Genomic DNA, 21,112 nt, shown 5'->3' on the forward strand with positions numbered 1-21,112 from the left:
TTTTTCCATTTAAGATGTTCCTGTGCTGTCAGCAGGCCAGCTACTAGTCATATGTGGACATTTGAACTCTTGGTTCCCAGTCGTCACATACGGCAGGTGGCTGCCGTATTGAACAGCGTGGATGTAGGGAACATTGACCAGCAAGGGTGTAGACCATTCTGTCATTGCATGAGAGTCTCACAGACAGTGCTGTGGAAGCTCCAGATTCTTTCCTTAGATGAGTCTGACAGCTTACCAAGGTGTCCTTTTCCTGCTTTATATTTTTCATTCTCTTTCCAATATTAACTTTGAAAACTTACAGACTCTCTGCTTGAAACCCTCCAGTGAGGGGCTCTTCCTTTCCTGAGAAATAAAAGACTCATTCACACCCCTGCATGGTTTGATTGCTCCACTTCTCTGGAGTCATCTCTGAATTCTCCTGCTAAGAGACATTGACTTCAAAGTATTAATATTTCAAGCTGTATTCTTTCGTTTCCTATTCTCTGATGCCTCGTCTCTGCCAGACAAAATCCAATTTACTTTCATGACCTAGTTCCTTTAGCCTTCTTTGTATTGCACAGGCTCATAAGAAGAACCTTCTCTTTCAAGGAACACACAGTGCTTTCTTCTGTATGTTTGTTAGCCACTGCACTAACGTTTTAGCACTCGCTCACTATAATTAGTCACATGCAATCCGTTTTCTCAGTAGGTTTGTTTGTTTGTTTGTTTTTCCAGTAAAATACAAGGGGTATGTGGCATTCACTTCATCGTCCCCAGGACCTGGCTGGGAAGATGATTGGCTGGATGACTGATGAACTATGTGGCTATTGAGAGCAGAAGACATTCTTTCTTGGACACGCTTCCCAAGTAAAGTCTAAGTATTGTTATTTCCCGAGGAAGATGTGGCGCCCAGAAGAGGTGCTTAGGAATTCCATGATCTGCTTGAGGCAATGACTTTAGACAAAACTGTTCTCTGCAAATTTAGTGCCATCTGTCTTTTTGAAGAATAGGAAGGAGAGAGCTATTTAAACACACACACACACACAAAAAAAAAGCACAAGTGCATTTGTAGTTTCTCATAATGTTAAAAGTTTACAGGCTCCACGAAGCAGTAAGGAAAACCTGTGAAGTGGATTTAAATTTCACAACAATGCCTCTTACCAGTTCTTGTTCTAGGTGACTAAAAATTTGAGATGAATAGAAAAGTGGTTCTGATGAGGAAAATACTCCAGGCTGGGAACACCTGGAGAGTGAGATTTTAGGTCAGGCTCCTAAAATCCTCCTCCTCCTCTTCTTCCTCCTCCTCCTTTTTCTTCTTCCTCGTCTCCTTCACTTCCCCATGCTTCTTTTTTCTTTTCATTTTCCTTGTCAGTTCCCTTTCTTTCCTGTCCTTCTGTGTATTTGTCTGTTTTAATTCATATCCTTGGGAATGGCCTCAAAGCTCCTGCTGTCACTGGTTGTTTATGTAGAAAAGGGCGATAATTGATTGTTTCTTCTAAACTTAACTTAGTGATGGAGTGTAAGTAATAGTAAAGCAGTGTGTGCTGTTACTTGTAGTCACATAACCTTAAACTGTTTGCATGATTTTGCTAAATTATAGACTCAGAAAGTCTTGGTGGAGTATTCTGCTTGCTTCATCATGGAGTGGTTTGTGTATTTTATAGGAGGAAACTCCAGGTCTTATTCCTGCATGATAATTGAATTGCCTAGTGCAGTCAAAACCAATCAACCAATGTATCAATGTGGCCATTGTGCCAAACTTCCCTTGGAAGGCATTACAGTTTTTGAATGACATTCAGATGTGCCCTGGGCAGGGCCACCTTGTTTTCTTGTGTCTGTTGAGCAAAGCATAACTTCATATTCTTGTTCTTGTGACAGGGGCCAAATCACAAGCTGCTTCTTCCCCTGAGCACAGGTCAGTGCACAGAGATGCTGAATGTAATTTCTCTTTCTTTCTTTCTTTCTTTCTTTCTTTCTTTCTTTCTTTCTTTCTTTCTTTCTTTCTTTCTTTCTTTCCTCCCTCCCTCCCTCCCTCCCTCCCTCCCTCCCTCCCTCCTTTCTTATTTTCTTTCTTTCTTTCTTTCTTTCTTTCTTTCTTTCTTTCTTTCTTTCTTTCTTTCTTTCTTTCTTTCTTTCTTTCTTTCTTTCTTTCATGTGTGCCTGTGTTCTGAGGCCAGGTTAGTGTTGAGTATCATGTTCTGTTGTTTTTAGACAAGGTCTCTTACTGAACCTGGGGTTCACCATTTTGATTAGATTGGTCGGCCAGTCAACAAGCTCTTGGGATCCACCTGTCTCTGCCCCACCTCCCTTAAACATGTGCTACAGTATCTAGACTTTTCAGTGGATTCTCAGGATTGGAACTTAGTGTTGTATTTTAAAAACAGTTGGAGAGGGACCTTGGTGGGTTGGAGTCAAGGTGCCCCACAGTAGACAGCACTCATGTGGAGAGTTTTATTAGTGGAGGGGAGGGAGAGGGAAAAGGGAAAGGGGTGCAGAGCATCCTTGTGGGGAGAGAGAGAAAGACACACACACACACACACACACACACACACACACACACACACACAGAGAGGGGGGCAGACAGACAGACAGAGACACAGAGACACAGGGAGGGATAGGGATAGGGAGAGTGTGGAGAGGGGCTGAGAAAAGAAGAGAGAGAAGGAGGGCAAGCCCCACCTTCTATGAGGGGACTTTGAACATGTGCAGAGAGATCACATAGCAATGAGCACATGACATTGTCAGGACTTTGCGTATTGGCCAGGTCCCCAGGGGGCAGGTCTGAACGCTAGCACTTGGTCCCTCATTCTTTCCCGGCAAGCACTTGACCCACGGAGCCACCTCCTCAGCTCTGCGGCATGTCCTTCCTTATACCACCAGAGACGCGGACACCTACGGTTTAAGTCTTTATAATTAATGGCACAACCTCACACTGTATCTGTGTGGAAATAAAGCTTGGCTAGTTTATTGGTTTCTATTGCCTTCTGTGCACTACAGAAAGTTTCAGTCTTTCCTAATATCTCCCTGGGAACTTCCTTTCCACACTAGACTACTTGCCAAGTTTCCATCAGCAGCTAGTCTCCCAAGCTGACAGCCGAGTGAGTATTGAAAGTCTGACTATAAACCCGAGTATTTAGTGGAGGCTAAGAAGGAACCTAGGAGTTTGTGGTGCATGAAAGGCAAGGGAGAAAAGTCATGACCATAGAGCAATTAATGGATTCTCGTTGTGCATTCACGATGGGAAAGGAAGAAGCAAGCATGGTAAGTGAACACAGGCATCACTTTTAGACAACTGAGTTATGCTAATTACATTGTGTAACCTTGTCCTTAGCGATGAGTTACTGGCAGTTAGCAACAACACAGTAGTTGGTACAGAGTGTGTCGTGGCTCTGCCAACTCCAGTGTGTCTAATTTGTAGTAATCCGAACAAAAGTAGGATACCTCAAAACATGCTCCACCAGCCCAATTACCAACTGACACCATTGGGCAATATGGTGTACACTGAACAACTAATTTTGAAGTAGTTCTTTGTTTTGTTTTGTTTTTGAGGGAACTCAGCTCAGACTGCAGGTGAGTTTATGAGTGAAGGACTCATGACTGAGAGAAAAAAAATTGGAATTCAACTCTAGTGAAAGTATTCACTGCAATTTAGGGCACACAAAATTCAGAGATTCTTTAAATTCAATGTTGTGTGACTATAAAAAGAAGTTATTGACTTCAAAACCATGAAGAGGGGAAAGTATATTAATATGGAAATGGATAGAAAGAGGCTTTATAATGGTATGGGGATGGCATGCTATGTGTTCCCTTCTGGTGTCTCCTCATTTACTAATCTAGAACCAGGGCAGCCTCTCTGCGCATTTTGGGAAGTCCTGCAATGGAGAGATGGGCTTCTAAGGCCAGGCTCAGCTGTGTGTTTCTTGGGGGTAAATACTCTTTATTACTGTTTCATTGAAAATACATCCCTGTTACTCTACAGTGCCAGAAGGGAGAGGATGCAGCTTCCAGCTGACTTTTCACTTCTGTGCTGACTGCCAAGGCTGCCAAGTTGATTTTAGAAGCAGAACATGAACATAACCACAAAACCAAGTATCTTTAAAGTTATTAGAAGTTTCTCCAAAAAATAATTAAAAGTACAGCTGTGTGTGTGACAGCATTATTTGTGAAAGTCAAGTGGAAGCCATCCAGATGCCTGTTATCAAACATGTTACCCCCCCCCAACCCGCCTACCCTCTGTGTGTGTGTGTGTGTGTGTGTGTGTGTGTGTGTGTATGTGTGTGTGTGTGGTGGCAGGTGGCATGTCTCTGCCAACACCTTCATTACAGACTTTCACCTCCAGCACTATCAGTAGATACATTTCTTTTGCCAGAAGCCACCACACCTATGGTGATTTGTTGTGAGAGCACTCCCAAAAACAAATACAGATGTCCTTGAGGACAGCGGAATATGCAGTTCCCTTCTCCAAGCAGAGGCAGCATCTCTAAGTGTCAGTGTGGTGGGCCATGGCTGGATTTGGGGCTTCAGTTATCCTTACAAAGATGAATAGATTGAGGCCTAACAACTCATGGTGGCTGCGAGTGGAGTTGGGAGAGGCTGAATGCTGGGGTGATTACATGGGTGAGTTCTGGGCCCTGTCTGGGGTTGAACTGCAGCCTTGAGTGAGTCACTCTGAGTAACTTAAACACTCCTACCTCCAGTTTTCTCAGCTGGGGAACAGGAATGGAGACAGAACTCCATGCCCATATCTGCTGGGAAGATTAGAAAGAATGAGTGCTTACAGCAATACTTGGGAAAGGTTAAGTTGTATTAGCTAATATAATAACTACTCTATATACTAGTATACTAGTACATAAAGTATACCTTATAATATACTGGGTTCTAAAGACTAGATAAGAAATGAAAGAAATTGGCACTACCTTTTAGGCTGAGCAGGTGACTCTTCCCAGTTCCTAATCTAGAAATTACGTTTAGGAAGATGGTTGTTCAGAATTTTTATTTGGTTCCCGTGTGGCTACCACAATAGAGATAAAAGGCCCCAGCAAGCTCAAGACTAACTGCCCTCTGTGCGCTCGTCATTGCACATGCAGAGCGCCGTGTGAAATCCTTCACATGCATCAGCTCACTTTGTGAGATGAAGAAACCAAGGCTCCGGAGTCTGTGCCTTGCTTATTTGGGAGTCAAGCTGGCACTGATCATGGGCTTCCACCTGGGATGCTGTGCCACAGAAGTGTGAGAGCTCCTGTCACAGCACGCTGCCTCCTACGGTAACTGATGCTATCTGAATGTCCAAAAAGGATGCTCTCAACTCGAGAGACCAAGACTCATTATCGATAAATTTGAAGTAATTGTAAAGTTTCTTAAAGTATGTGGAAATAATCTACTGCTCCCACTCTTGAACTATAAATCCTTGAAACACTGCTGCAGACTGGAAACGACATGAGGCTTCCAGATGTCTGTAGGACACAGGGATAGATACCTCTCATCCATACTCTTCCCTGTGAGCTAATGAGTGCTTTTATAATAATTTGAATAGGAGCAGGCAGGCTAGGTTTCCTTTCAGTCTGTTCCTTTTTCTTAATAAATAGTAACAGTAATTTTAAAACAAAATGAGATGAGTGCCCTTCTGTGAACGCTGACCATTCTCACTTTCACTGTGACTATTTTTATCTTGGAAGGCAATGTCTTCATTTTTCCATATTTGTTATATAATTTTATCCCACCTGGTTAACTAAATGCTTATTAAAAAACATTCCTCTCATACCAAAGGCCTTCCAGGATAAACTGATGCATCATATAAATTAAAGATGAAGGATACTGAAACAGAAGCAGTCTTCAACCAGAGACCCATAAATAAGGCAGGAGCTGGTGCTCTGCTCCTGTGCTTTTGGCCTTTATCCTGTGACTGGCTTTTTCTAGGCCAGGGGATTGTAACCTACAGTCAAAGGTTGGGGAAGATGGCAGTTACGTAACCCTTGCAATTTATGCAAATTTGCACAGATGGAACATTTTTCTGTAGACACCTCACAGGTTCCTCTGTCTTTAAGCCAAGAATCACTGTTTTGAGATGAAATAAGGCTAATTGCCAGTTTCCTCCTTTACCTCATCTCCAATGTCAATACAATATTCCATATGCTGTAAATGCTTGCTGGTTGCTTGACAGAGAACCAGGATTTCATTTTAGTAAAGACATAATGTTACCATGAGAAGGGTCACATTTCTAAAAGATTTCTAGAAGTCCAAGCAGAGGAACTCACCTGAACAGGAGGATCCAGGCTGATGCACAGGTGTGCTTCTCTTCTGAATGATCTGGTGTAGATTAACTATCTTCTAGGGGCTCTATTTCTTCATCTGTGAATAAAGATTTCAGTGAAATTAAGCCAAAGATGACATCAAACTTTACAACAATCCTATCCCCTGTAAAATGTCACTTAACCATTCAGACTCTCTTCCACAAAGTCTAGGATATATTGTGAAGAAGCAAGGAATGTGCTAACATTATTTTAAAATTTATTTTGGGGGAAAATCAGAGTTTAAGAGTATGATGATGGCTGATGAGTTTGCAGTTAATGTGTCCTGAGAACTAGCTGAGGATGTAAGATCCTTCCCTCAACCTTCACTGAAGCAGCCGCCTCTTACCCTGCTTCTAGGATTAGATTCCTGGGCAATTTTTTTTTCAAGGAGGGGATGTTTCTTGTTTTCAAATAGTATGTTAATATCAGATGGGGAGTGGGGAGAGGAAAAAGAAATTAGGATAATCTCTGAGTTTAAAAATTTGACCTTAGGCATGATGGTAGACTGTGTGTGATAAGTAATTCAATATTCTTATATATCTGCAAAGAATAATGCCACAGCTGAGTGAAAGGGGCTGGAGCTCTTTATCTTGGGTAGAGTTTTTATTGCTGCAAAGAGACACCATGACCACAACAACTCTTATAAAAAAAAACCATTTAATTCGGATAGGTCATTTATGGTTTCAGAGGTTCAATCCATTGTCATCATGGTGGGGAGCATGGCGGCGTGTAGGCAGACAAGGTGCTGGAAGAGCTGAGAGTCCTACATCTTGACTCAGAGGCATCGGGAAGCTGACTGACTGTCACATTTACTGAAGCTTGAGAAAAAGACCCACCCACCCCCAGTGACACACTTCCTCCAACGAGGCCACACCTCCTAATAGTGCCACTCTCTTCGGGGGGCCATTTTCTTCCAAACCACTGTACTCTTCTTCTAGCTCTTAGGAAAGACCATGCCAGTGAGTCAGCTGAGCACATCCTCACGGTTTGGAAAGTCTCCAGAGAGGAAGGAGTTAGCAGTCTTAGAAGGACTGATGTCCTAACTGACCCTGTAAGCGGTCACAGAGAAGGTTTAGAACCACTTTATTGTTTTCAGAGGTGAATCTCAGAAAAATGATTGACAGTTAGAACTATGTAAAGCAGGAGGGCGGGGTTGGAGGGATGGTTGGTGACAGAGAACTTGCCTAGCATGCGGAGTAAGCACAAATACATAAAAAATAAAGGGGAATGGGTGTGTTGGTGAGATACTGAGGATGCCAGTGGGAAAATGGTTCAGGAACTGCTTAATATGCCTTCCCCAGACTGCCATGAACCGGGAGGCAGGATTTAAGATGAGATGATAGTAGTGGCATGGTAGTACATGCCTGTAATCTTGGCATCTGGGGGGCGGAGGGAGGAGAAGTTCAAGGCTAAAGAGTGTACTTGAGGTCAGCTTTCTCAAAGCACCATGGGGAAACAGAGACAGAGTTACTAAACTTTCACCAATTTTATCATCCAGTCTCTACAGCAGAAAAAAAAACTGACATAGGAGAATGTGTTAATTTGTTAATATTTTACTTTGTGCATCCTGAACTTACTTTTTTATGACATTCTAGAGGTTGTTAACCCTCTCTGAGCATGGGTTACATGAATAATACGTGTGATTTTATGAATGAATAATACGTGATCTTTGCAGGTTGTAGAGATTAATCCTCACAACACAGTAAAGCGTTTTTCATTATAGCTGATGTAAGGACAAATTTATCTCAGTTTCTATTTGTTTCTCACATTTTCTATGCAATTCTCTCTCTTACCTGAGAGATTTCTGCTTATTCTTTTGAACACTTCAGACACAAACTAGGTAGGTGGGTAAGGGGACGGTGAGCCAGGTGGGTGGGTGGGTAAGGGGACGGTGAGCCAGGTGGGTGGGTAAGGGGACGGCGAGCCAGGTGGGTGGGTGGGTAAGGGGACGGCGAGCCAGGTGGGTGGGTAAGGAGACAGCGAACCAGGTGGGTGGGTACGGGGACAGCGAGCTAGGTGGGTGGGTAAGGCGAGTCAGGTGGGTGGGTAAGGCGAGCCAGGTGGGTGGGTAAGGACGGTTCCGGGAACTGGGGGTTCGCCCACAAGAAGGCATTAGGTGCGGCGGTGCCGTGCGTTCTGTATGCACCCTCATCGGTTTTCTTCTCAGTGGAGGAGACCGGGAAGCAGCTTTACTTTCTGCTTTCCTTGTGTCCTACGTTATAATCCGATTTTCCTGTCAGTCAAATCCAGAATGAGGTCAACCTGACTGTTTTCTTCTTCTTCTCTCTCTCTCTGTTTAGACTTTTAGACAATGAAATAACTTATTACGAAGGCTAGCTGGGTGTGGTAGCACTAGCCCTGACATGCCTGTAATCCTAGCTCTCTCCTGGCAGGTGGATCTCTGTGAGTTAGAGGCTAGCCTGGTCTACGTGTGAGTATTAGGCCAGGCAGAGTTACATGGTGAGACCCTATCTCAAAAAAAAATTTTTTTTTTAATTAAATAAATAAAAGTATGTGAAGGCTCAGTCTCTCCACGGTGGGGACATGTGCTCTTTATAGCTTTCTCTTCCGTCTCTGCCTAATGTGCCTAGCAACAGAGCTACCTGCAAAGTAACAAACTTATTTTTCAATTGTTGAGTTAAAAACGGGAGCAGTCGTTTGCTGCTCTTAGCAGAACAAACTCACAGAATCCCGTTCTTTCACGCGTCCTGACAAATAAAGTGAGTACCCATCCCCTGCCTCTGGGGAAAGAAGCTGAACTTGACCCCTGACCCGTGCTAGCCTCACATCCAGTTGCATACTCCTGCTTCCTTCTATTACTATTTTCTGATTTCCTCCTAAAAACCAAATTTGTATTCTACAGCTTTTGCTGCTTAGAGTTAAGGCTCTTTCCAGAAACTCACTCATAGTAGAACGGATTCTTAAGTAAATTATGTAACAGGAAACAATTAGACTCCAGCTGATCAAAACTGATGTGTTAGAATTAGGATCAACATAGTGATAACTCTTATCGCTTACAGAGGTGTCATGCTTATGAGTAACTTGTCATGTTTAAGCAGGTTGCACGACCTGTTTGTAAGATAAACCACGTAGAGCTTTGTAAGATAAACCTGCAGTTTAACATGTGGTATTCACAAGGTCTATGCCAAGTGAATAATCACTTTCTGTAGCATTTAGTTTAATGACTTTTAGTGATTATTAAGTTTAGGGGCATGTTTGTAAGAAGTTGAATTTTGTACATATTTTAATACTAGTAGATTCCACATGTATCTCCACATATATCTTTGTTATTTACACACACACACACACACACACACACACACTTATAGGCTAAACTTAGGATATACTAGGAGTCAATCTAAAAGTAACAGAATTAATTTATTTTATAAGTTTTAAGAAGGGGATTAGTTATGTGTGTTTCTTCATATTTAACATTGCTAAATACTAAGAATACTTTTTATTTCTAAATTTCTTGCTCATTATGTTTGCAGACAACAAGTTTAATGTAAAAGTTTTTAGATGGAACAAATGCCACAGAGATCATGTGTAAACATTTCAGGAAAACATCATTTTTCACTTAACTGAGCTAAAGACACGCAAATCTCTGTGGGGTGACAGCTTCTCCCTCAGTTATTTCAAATAGCTCAGATAATCAGACGGTCATCACTATCTCAATGTCATAAATACTGTCTATTTGTATATGCTAGTTCAGCTTTAGAGAAAGTAACTAGTGTCTAGTTGAGAGAGTTTGTAGCGTTAAGGGAAACATTGCTGCATTGTGGCTTTGCAAATAGTCCTTGCTTCTCAAACTTTGTTTTCTTTTTGGTGATACAGTCTTGACTATGTAGCCTAGGCTAGTCTCAAACTCACCATCCTGGGTCAGCCTTTGAGCTGTAATCACAGATGTGGGCTACAGAAAGATTTCTCTGTTCATAATTTTGATGGCTGTTAAACCTGTACTAGCTGTGAAAAAAATTAAACGCTGAAATGTAACAGTGAGAAATGTCAGAGTAGCCAAGAAATAGGGGCATATTTAATTACCGTATTAAACATATATTGCCTACTCTTTGATATTTTTTCTATGTATTTTTTTCTTTTAAGCCCACTTATGATTGTTATGGTGTATTCTGCTTGGTTTTTGTCAATTTGACACAAACCTGGATGTATCTGGGAAAAAGGAGTTCTAACTGAGAAAATGCCTCCATCAGATTGGCCTGTAGGCAAGTTTGTGGGGGTGTTTTCTTGATTGGTGATTAATGTGGGAGAGGCCACCTCGATGCTGGCTGTGCCTTCCCTGGGCAGATGATATAAGAAAGCAGGCTGAGCCAGCCAGGAGGAGCAAGCCAGTAGCAACCAGCACCCCTTCATGGCCTCTGTCTGAGTTCTTGCCTCTAGGTTCCCGCCTTGGCTTCCTTCACTGGACTGTGACCCGGGATACGTAAGCCCAACAAACCCTCTCCTCCCCCAGCTGCTTTTGGTCACAGCATTTTATCACAGATAGAGAAACTTCAGCACACGATGTACTTAATTTTGAATCCTGAGTTTTTCACTTCATTTTACCCAAAGGATTTTTTTTTTCATTTGTTACTACATAGATTTGAAAACTACTTCTTTACTAATTAGAATGAACTAAATTTTAAGTTAACACAAAATATGTTCAAGTCATATCACAAATATTTATTGAATGATTTGTATGAACCTAGCCCTGGTTTGGGTGCTGTACACTCTATAGGAGGGTGGCAGAGGGTACATACACGATTTCTGAAAGAAATCTGAAATATTTAATTTGGGCATTAACTTCTTTTGTGGTGCCAGGGCTTGAACCTAGGGCTCTGTGTGTGCCAATCTACCTCTGAGCTACTCTTTCCATTCATTATTGTGTTATTATTGCTCCCTAGTGTCAGTACCTAAGTTGCTCATTCGATTGTTGATAATCAACCAAGGCAAGGACTATATATAAATATAGGGAATATATATATAATGTCTGGATAAATGTTGTGTCAGGTTTAAATCTATTACACATAAAAAGCTTAAAAAAATTCACTCTCCAAAGAAGTATGCAGCAGTCATGTCTTCAGGACAACAGAAAATTGAGACAAAAAAGGTTCTGTTGATAGAATCGCTTCCTTCCTTTTAGTGTGGCCTGGATGTGTGAGCCAGGCACAATCATGCATGTTGTCATGCTTACTTGTTTTTTCATTCATTGTGTTTGTGTGACAGCTCACAGGTGGAGGGCAGGGGACAATTTGCCGGAATCAGTTCTCTTCATTCCCCCACATACAAGTCCCCGGGGTTGTGTTCAGGTCATCAGGCTTGGTGACAAGTGCCTTTACTTGCCGAACTGTCTTGCTGGCCCATGCATGCTTTCTGCCACAGGGGATGCCTGTCAATTCTGAGATCCCAGGGCCACGGAGGATCTAGTTCAGTAATTAAGACATTTCTTTGTAAGGGTTAGGATTCTCTGTGGATTCTCCAGTTGGAGAAAAGCCCAAGGGTATTCTATTCCTTATGGTTATTAAAGTCTTATTAAAGGTAATTACTGAAGTTTCTAGATTTTCATTGATTGGTCCAGTTGGTTCTCTCTTCCGTTCATTTGGAATGGTACAGATAGCTTGTGGCACTGTGATAATTTTGACTACTGGTCTGACATACTCCCAAAAGATAATTAGATTTGCAAAAGATGCCAAAAAAGACAATTTAATGCCCTACGGTACAGGTAAGGCTCAATTTCAAGTAGGATTTGTTTCATGTTTCCTTCTTTTTTACGTCACTGACACCGGGCATGGTGTTCTTCAAGGCACAACGGATCAGGACTGGTGCTGTACTGATCTGTGAGGCAGACATCAACAGAGGGATTACAGTCCCGGAAAACTGCTCTGTGTATGTATGTCCTCTGGAGCCTTTTCCTTTTCTTTTTCTGGTCATTTTCATTTTCTTGTTCCATATGCTACTTACATTTCTTTCCAAATTTTCTTTCTAATCTTTTCTCTGACCTTGACATCAGCATGATAGCTCCAGCTAGGCATTACTGACAGCCTTTGATCTTATAATGGAGCTGAAAGAGCAGGGCTGTAATACTGGAATAGCAAACTGTCAACTTGAAAGCTGTTCTATTTTGATAATAGCGGTAGATATTTATTGAGCAATTTATAGCCCAGAACTTTGCTAAGTACTTTATAGGTAAGACCTTATAGGTTTCATTTAACAAGGCTGTAAGGGTAGTAGTACTTCTGCACTCACTTTATAAATATGGAAATGGTGGTATTAGAAAATTTAAAAGTTGACCTAAAGTTTTATAAAACAAACAAACAAACAAACAATCAACTCCTCCCAAAACAGAGACAAAAATGCAGAGCACATATTCTGAACTACTCTGACACAATGACTTGCTATGCAAAGAACTTTGACCACAGCCTAGCAAATCATCCATTTGTTGGCCCATCCATCCATCCATCCGTCCGACCGTCTGTCTATCCAACCTAGCTATTCCAATCAACAAGGTAGCAAGGACATAAGAAGGTATAAAGTACATTAAGACTGAATGGTTACTGTCTCCAGACCACTTCCGTGAGAGGAGGGACAAGCAGGCAAGGAGCTCCCCACAGTGTGGTAGACATTCTGACAGGGAAGTAGTGGGTACACCGGGGCATAGGATGGGGTGAAGAAAGTCTGTCAGGGCCAGGTTGGCAGGGCCAGGTTGGCAGCACATTCTGGAAAGTCTGATCCTGTGTTCTTCATCTATTTTGTAGCAAGTGGTGTATTGGATTGGTGCTATAGTTCAGTTGGCAGGGTGATTGCTTAGCATGAATGAAGTCCTGTTCAGTTCCTAGTAACACACACACACACACACACACACACACACACACACACACACACACACACACACACCAGTCTAGAAAAAAAAGAGATTTGAATAAGATCTTCTTAGTCTTTTCCTCCATGGTTGGCATACAGTAGCTATTTAATTAAAACATGTTAAATACATGAATGAGAATTCTAATGTCCCATTATAATAGATCTTCTAAAAAAAAGACTGTTTCTAGTTCTACTTAACATTCTTGCACACTTTTCATTTAAGACTGAAATAAATGTCCCCCTTGACTTACAAAATTCCATCCCTGCTCCTCTTAAGCCAGACCTAAAAATGCTCTATTTCAGAAACATTGCTACACCTACTGTATATTCTTAGAACAAGGCTTCCTGGGGTACTTTTGAAATCAGGTAGCTGTGTAGAAATTCTGGAACAGTGGGGTGGTGGCTTTTCCCTCTTGCTCTCCACAGCTGACCTGTGGGATTCCATGCCCTGATCACTTTCTGTACTTCTTCCATTCCCTCTCCAGGATGGCTCTCAATGTTTCCTTCTCCTCAAACTCTCTTCTGCTCTCCAAAATGTGCTGCCTTTGAGGAACTCAATCTGCACTATTTATATGCAACCCCTGAGAACACTATGAGCATCCTTAGGACTTGGTAGTCTTAACAGAAGTGTTATGAGTTCACAACTAGCCTGAGCTACATAAAAATATGTGCTGCCTTCTCTTTCTCCCACACCCTTCCACCAAAAGGAAAAGTCATGATCAACTTCTCCTGCATGTGTTTAATTTATAGACAAATTATTAGACATAAAAATCATTGCTTATCACAGCTGGGGAGATTGCTCAGTTTGTAAAAGAGCAATCATGAGAACCTGAGTTAGACTCCCAGAATCCTTATCAAAAAAACCAAAGAAGGCATGACGATGCCTGCTTGTCATCCCAGTGCTGGAAGGATGGAAACGTAGATTCCCTGGTGTTTGCTGGCTAGCAATCCTTGCACTGGCCAGCCAGCCTAACCTACTTGACAAGTTCCAAGTAAGTGAAAGATGCTGGGAAAAAAAAAAAAAAGATGGACTCCAGCTGAGGGATGACATCCAAAGTTGTCTCCTGACCTGTGTGTGTGTGTGTGTGTGTGTGTACACGTAGACACGTATAGATGTACAGACATATATGCGCATGCATGCATGTGCATGTAACTTTCTTCAATGGGAGTTTTCTAATTGGACAAAATATGACACTAAACATGGTAGTTAACAACTGAATGGAATCTATTTCCATTAACTTGGCACACTCTTAAACACATGCACAAGGAAGGACAAGCCTGTGTAGCTGAGAAGGAAAATTGTTGAGGTTTCCTGAAGCAGGAAGACTTTAATCCATACGACTTAGGGCACAGTTTGATTACATGTGCTCATAACTGTCCTCACAATACATTCTGCTGCTTTCTACCCTACAGGATTCCAAGACACACTGACTTGCTACTTGTTCTGGACAAAGAATTGCAATCCCATTCCATGATTCTTATTACAGGCTCAGGAAGCTGTGGGAACTCAAAACACAGGAGACAAATAGAGGCATGAATTAATTATTTAGGAGTCTCTGCACTGGGGATTGTCATAATTACAGTCGATGCTTTCCAGCAAGGACATATCAGTGTGCTTTGGGGATGACACTGGCTGCTTCTCCAGCTCTTCCAGGGCTCTGGTTTCAGGGCCAATCTAGGGTAAATGAAAAGTGGTTTCCTCTGAGTAGAAATCCACATTGTACAGAGGGTAAGGTATCTTCCTCTCTAACTGAGTGTGGGACATAGCAAATTTAACAATTAACCTCAAGGGCTGTTAAAGACTAGATTTACCTAAAAACAAGAAGAATAACTAGCCTCGACAGGCCCGGGGTTAATACGATGGATGGGTGAGTCCAAACAGATGCTACATTACAAGTAAATTCCCAGTGACAAGAAGTTAATGGCATCTGATTTATTTCCGAAGAGAAGACAAGCTAGGACAGGTATGCAAACTTATGCAAACCATACAGCTGTGTAATTCCTGAGCCGCCCTTAATTATTTCATATATTTCTAAATGGTCATCGGGCAAAAAAGGTTCACACCAGTTCTAAGTGCATTTGTTCCTTCAATGCTTCACATTATTTTTTTTCTGGTCCTGGAGACTGAACCAGAGTTGTGTACACACTGGGCAAATACTCTAAGACTGAGCCACACCTTTAGTCCTTTATATCTGTTTTTTTAAGATTTATTTATTTTTATCTGATGTGTATAAGTGTTTCACCTGCATGTATGCATGAATGTATATGCATCCCCTGCATGTCTGGTGCCTACAGAGGCCAAAAGAGAGCATCTGACTCCTTGGAAATGGAGTCCCAGACAGTTCTGAGCCCCTGTACAAGTGCTGGGGCCCAAACCTGGGTCCTCTGCAAGAGCCACCAGGGCTCTTGAGAGCTGAGCCATCTTTTCAGCCTCTGTCCTTTGTCACTTTTTCCCCATTGAGCCAGGGTTTCTCTGGATATCCCTGACTGTCCTGGAATCATAGATCCACCTGCCTCTGTCTCCCAAGTGCTGGGATCAAAAGTGTGTGCTACCGCCACCCAGCTTGCCCTTTGTGTCTGGAGATACAGTCTTGCTAAAATTTTTTTTGGCCAATCTCAAACTTGCAATTTGAGTTTTCAACACTATCCCATGTTCTGGGGTTGTAGGTAATTGCCACCACACCTGCCTGTATTGGATGGGTTTTTAATAATATGCCTTACTGAGATGTAATTCATTTATCACACAATTAACCTAGTTTAAGTATACAGTCCAATACAGTGCAACATCCATCACCAGAAACCATTCCCATGGTCTAAAATTTGTCATCTCCCAATGACAGCCTGTACTCTTTAGCAGTCATTTCCCATTTCTCTGCAACTTACCTTCCACACCGGCCCTCGGCAACAACTGGTCTGATTTCTGTATCTATAGATTCTCTGTTTTGTGATATGTTATGTAATCAGAATGTCATAATGTGTGCTCTTCTTTAACTTAGCGTATGGAATTTGTTCAAGGTTTAACAGTGCTGAAGCATGCTGAATAATACCCACTGTTCTGTTCCATTCATTTTACTTACCTACTAGCCTCTCAATGGATACTAGAGTTGTTTCCAGGTTTTTTTGTTCTTTGTTTTTGCCTGTTATGTATACTGCTGGGATGAGGATTTGGGTGCTGGTTCGTTAGTGGATGTAAACTTTCAGTTATCCAGAATATATATCTAAGAGTGGAATTGTATTATTTGGTAACTTTAGGTGTAACTTTTTGAGGAATTAACAGTTTTCCACTACATCATTTTTACATCCCATTGGCAATACATGACAGTTCTAACTTTTCCTCCTCCTCCTCCTCCTCCTCCTCCTCCTCCTCCTCCTCCTCCTTCTCCTCTTCCTCCTCCTCCCCTTCCTTCTCATGCTCCTTGTGGTGCTAGGAATCAAACCCAGAATCTCATGCAAACCAGGCAAGTACCTTACCACTGAGTTGTGTTCCCAGCCCCAACTATTCTACATTTTCTCCTCCATCCCCAAATTCTTTATTTTAACATGGACTGGGCTGATCCGTCAACATGGATCATTTCATTTATAACTATTGTGGTTGGTGTGAAGTGATATCTCAATTATGGTTTTGATGTTTGTTTTCCAACAAGTAAATATAAGCAAGCACCTTCCTTATGCACATCTGTTTTGGAAAAATGTCTAGTCAAACCTTTGCCCACTTTAAAATGGGCTCTTTGTCTTTTTGTTATTGAATTCTTCATCTTTGGCCCAATGTGTGTGTGTGTGTGTGTGTGTGTGTGTGTGTGTGTGTGTGTGTGTGTGTGTGTGTGTGTGTATTGGCTTTAGGAAGAAAGACTGACTTCTCAGTCAGTCTTCTCTGAAATAAAGCTTCCATAACACAAAGTTGAGAGGGTGGTGGCCTGTTTCTACTTCGAACAGACTGAACCTGTGAGCACAGCACCATCCAGCCAGAGTGGATCACCACCGTACCTAGCTGGAGGAGGCTGGGGGGAGGGGTGAACAGTGCTCATATACCTTGTCATTCTTACTGCAGTGTTACAGGTGATTTTGCATAAACACTTCTTCGTTTGCTGTGTTCCCTCAAGATAATACCCAGAGATAATTTTCACCAGTGATTGTTTTGTAAGTGGTGTGTTCACAGGCATAATTGTAGAAGTTGAGTTTTATTTGGATGATTTGCTCATGCCCGTGTGGTATATGTGCACATGGGTGTGTGTGTCCATACTTGTGCATGTGTGTGGAAGTCAGAAGACAATGTTTGGTGCCTCCTTCTATGGCTCCACATTTTTGAGACAGGGTCTCTCATTGAGCCAGGAGCTTGCCCATTGGCTGGAATGGCTGGATGGAAAAGACTCCAGGATTCCCCTGTCGCTGCCTCCCAGCTCTGGGGTTACAGGCACATTCTGCTGTGCCTTTTTACATAGGTGCTGAAGATTTGAACTTGGGTCCTCATGCTCAAATGTCCTAAACTCTTTCAGCCATCTTTTCAGCCCCAACCCCTATTTGGATAATTTGAAATGAAGACTCTGTAGATTTGGCAGTTACATTGACTTTGTTGGGTAAAATTGGCCATAACTTACAAAGGATAATTTTTATTTTAGAATTAGCAAACATAAACAGTAGGTTAAGAAAACCAATGGGAGTTGAAGACTGGTTGAATTTCTACTTGATACACAGTAAAATTCTAAATGTCCGTGCATTTGCCTTAACTAACCATTTTTAATTTATTGCAGTTAAATTGCTTAGAGAGATTTGAAAAATGAGGTTGCATATCTCATACAAAAGTTTGTTAGTCTAAGTGATCCATATACAAAGTCATCATAGCTATTAAAAAATCATGAAAATGGCCGGGTGGTGGTGGTGGTGGCGCACACCTTTAATCCAAGCACTTCGAAGACAGAGAGGCAGGCTGATTTCTATGAGTTCGAGGCATGCCTGGTCTACAGAGAGAGTTCCAGGACAGTCAAAGCTACATGGAGAAACTCTGTCTTGAAAAACCCAAAATTTTTTTTTTAAATCATGAAAATGACACCTATATTAAGAAAGAAACGCATGAATGAACCAGATGTGAAAATCAAGTGGTTAAGCTTTTCCCGCTTTTCTGCACACATCATTTTAAAAGTTCTTTAGCAGAAATGGCTGTGTGTTTCTTAATATCTTTTGATCCAAAATAACTACTGCTGCTATCAAATCCTTTGCAAAGCAAACATCCCAATTTCCCTGATACATTTATTTGGACTTTAGGAGCTAATATTTAGATTTAACGATTCCTCAACTTCTGTATTGGAGCATGGGCTGGGGTAATCTGTCGACTGACAACCAGTTGAATGTCTTTCCAATTGAAACAAGTCTGGACTGACACATATCTAAAACCCTCTCCACCTGTTCTCTCCTGCCCCCCATGGATGCTATGGCACATGTTACTCCACGGGTTGAAGATTTTGATTACTTGCGACAATCATGTAAGCATCCCTGAGAAAATACACTGTGCTTAATAATCAAGAGAAAATACTAAAACACATTCTTTGCTAGATATGCCTGATCTGCTGGCAGCTGACTGGTGTGCCCTTGCCTGAAGTAGTTTATTGGCAAAAAAAAAAAAAAAAAAGTGGAAGAGCAGAGAACTAGACAAATATTACCACTAAGGAAGCCAAGCACATCCTAAGATATTTCCCTGGATATTAATAAACCACACAAAGATGAATAATGAAAACAATGTAAAATACTTTTCTTCTGGCTGGAAAAGTTCCAGTAATAAAGTTTGGCTTCTGTAGAGTTTTAAACGTCTTAGTTTTTCCAACATAGTAGATGCCAAGAGGACCCACTCAGTTCTTACGGTTGTAATGTGGTTAAATAATAAGCAGAGAAATTGCATTAAAGCTCAGTTCTATTTCCCCCGCGAAGACAGAAATTCTGTTATGAAAGCTTCTTTGGATTGGACGTTAAGTATTTTGGAAGATGCTTACCTCCTGCCTTTGGGTAAGGTTGGATGCTCTGGCTTCTTCCCAGCTGCTGTTAGCTTGCCACTGCTCAGGGAGCAGGGGAGGCTCCCAGAGTTAGGTGTTCGGGCCCCGCCCTCTGCACTACTGCTAAAACTCCAGTTCTGCCAAACTGATTCCGGTGATTAATAATTGACAAAAGGAAAACACTCTTACGCAAACTTGTGTCCAACCGCAGGGCTTGCAGCGACTCCTTCCAGAAGAGAATGCGGGGTTGCACCATTCCCCTCCCCCTTCGCTCTAAGGTCCCAACTTCCTATGCGCTGACACTCAAGTCTTGGGGGATTGGGCTGTCCTCCGAGGAATGCAGCCCAGTGACTTCTACATTTTTAAATTTCGCTTTTCTGCATCTCGTTCGCACTTCTCTGGAGATTAGCCCCTCAGGAGGGGGCGCTTTCCCCCGCGTTGCTGGGGGGAGCCGGGGCTCGGAGAGCTACCGAGGAGACCGAGGTGGCGCTGTCACCTCCGATTGCTGCAGTAAAACCCGGAGCTTAGGCAGAGATGGGGGGAGGGGGACAGAGGTGTCTCCCTCCCCCTCGTTTCGGCGGGGAGCTTCGACTCGACCAAAAGGGGCACGTCTTTTGGTAGTGGTGCTGATGAGAAGGTGGGGATGGGGAGGAGGAGGAGGGTGGGGGGAGAGGGGGAGAAGGAGGAGGAGAAGGCAGCGGCGATGGCAGAAAAAGAGTAGGTGCAAAGGTGAGCACTCTGGGGCTTTAACCAATGCTCAGAGGATGCCTGTCAACATTCATCCGTCTGCAGACTGGGATGAACGGCAAAGGGGCCCGGGTGTATGCGGAGCAAGGCTGCAGTCTGAAACTCAGCGTCCGGCCGCGAAGTGAGCCCCAGGGTCGCGGCCCGGCAGCGGTCCGCCCACCGTTTGTCAAAGAGCAAAGGAATTAAACGAACCACTTTAGCACCGGCAGCTAATTCTGATGCCTTGGAATCAGTAAAACAATCCCTCCTCCTCCCCCAATACGGTCACCTTCCCCCAGGTGGCAGGAAGGTTATGGTTGAAAAACTGCTCCCACCCTTCCCCGGGGGAAAGAGGTAGGAGGACCGTGCCTGGGGAACTTGTGTGGGTTCACTCACAAGTGCAGGGGATTATTCATTTGCAGACGACTGCGGCCGGAGGGCAAATTGGGAAAAGGGGCCGGCAGGCGACGGGGTGCCGCAGAGACGCACAGAGCGGCTCCGGGGCAGACGTGCCCTTCGCGCAGCATCTCCACTGGAAACCCGCAGCCAGACCGTGATCGATCTCTTTCTTCTCCATCCTAGGCAATTCTTGCATCTGACTCCGTGACTGCTGGCTAAGGGCTCAGAGGGCCTGGATAGCCTCATCCTACATATCCGACCGAGATTTTTTTTTTTCTGTCCAAGATCCAGGGGCGTCCGGGGACGGAAGCCTCTCGATTAATGAATGTTTGGGCTGCATCTGCCATTCAGCTTCCACTCCAGGAGGGGGAGGCATCTTAGGCTCCACTGGGCTGACGGTGCTGAAGCGCAAATTTGAGCTACTGGCAGCTTTCGGCTCTTGCTCACAACACACTTTCAGCAGGATGGGAGCGCCAAAGCTACGCAGAGGGAGCCTTGCGCTATTGGGCGGCGGTGTCTCCATGCAGGAAGCAGGGTGTCCCCGAAAGCTGAAGGTGGTTGGGGGCTGGGAAAGGAGCCAGTAAAACACATGCCCGTGCTTGCTGTTTCTTACAAGCTATCATTCCTTTCAGCTCTTGTGAATAGTACTTTTATTTCTTAATCACTTTATGTTGGCCACATTTCTTATCTCTTGGCTTCTCCTGACACACCTTGCAGTGTTTGCAGGGCAGACATAACTTACGGCTATAGAGGGGGGAAGAGAAGTTCCGAGAAATGACTATTTGCAGGATGACCAATGTTCTTACAGTTTCTGGATCTTAATATATCTCCTAGTCCTCTCACTAGACCAGGAATTCTCAACCGGTGGGTCGCGACCCCCTT

At 43.0% G+C, this 21,112-nt stretch overlaps 1 protein-coding gene across 1 annotated transcript in view; it reads right to left on the reverse strand.

The window, feature by feature from the left end:
- Sptssb (serine palmitoyltransferase small subunit B) overlaps positions 1-20,643 on the reverse strand; it is a 32,584-nt gene extending 11,941 nt beyond the window's left edge. Inside the window, exons 1-2 of the mRNA XM_015989930.3 lie at positions 19,106-20,643; positions 6,234-6,327 (exon numbers count right to left, since the gene is read on the reverse strand). The gene's annotated coding sequence lies outside the window, so the exon portion shown is untranslated. The remainder of the gene's footprint in view (positions 1-6,233; positions 6,328-19,105) is intronic.
- Positions 20,644-21,112: the final 469 nt, after the last annotated feature.

This window comes from Peromyscus maniculatus, chromosome 6 (assembly GCF_049852395.1).
Source record: "Peromyscus maniculatus bairdii isolate BWxNUB_F1_BW_parent chromosome 6, HU_Pman_BW_mat_3.1, whole genome shotgun sequence".
NCBI classification, from domain to species: Eukaryota; Metazoa; Chordata; class Mammalia; order Rodentia; family Cricetidae; genus Peromyscus; species Peromyscus maniculatus.